Raw genomic sequence first — 359 nt, 5'->3', positions numbered from 1 at the left:
GATTCTCTTGGGGTGCCTGGGTGGCTCAGCTGGTTAAGTGTCCGACTTTGGCTCCGGTCACAATATTGCGGTTCGTGGGTGTGAGCCCCGCATGGGGCTCTGTGCTGACAGCTCCCAGCCTGGAGCCTGCTTCAGATTCTGTGTCTTCCTCTCTCTCTTGGCCCCTCCCCCACTCGTGCTCTGTCTCACTCTCTCTCTCTCTCAAAAAAAAATAAACATTAAAAAAATTTTTTAAAGCTTTTCTAGGGTAGTGTCAGGGTGGCTCAGTTAGTTAAGTGTCTGACTTCAGCCCAGGTCATGATGTTATGGTTGTGAGTTTGAGCCCCGCGTCGGGCTCTGTGCTGACAGCTCTGAGCCTG

The sequence above is a fragment of the Hyaena hyaena genome, unplaced genomic scaffold, assembly GCF_003009895.1.
Source record: "Hyaena hyaena isolate Hyena2069 unplaced genomic scaffold, ASM300989v1 scaffold_2000, whole genome shotgun sequence".
Taxonomy (NCBI): domain Eukaryota; kingdom Metazoa; phylum Chordata; class Mammalia; order Carnivora; family Hyaenidae; genus Hyaena; species Hyaena hyaena.
Note: the sequence above shows the minus strand (reverse complement) of the source record.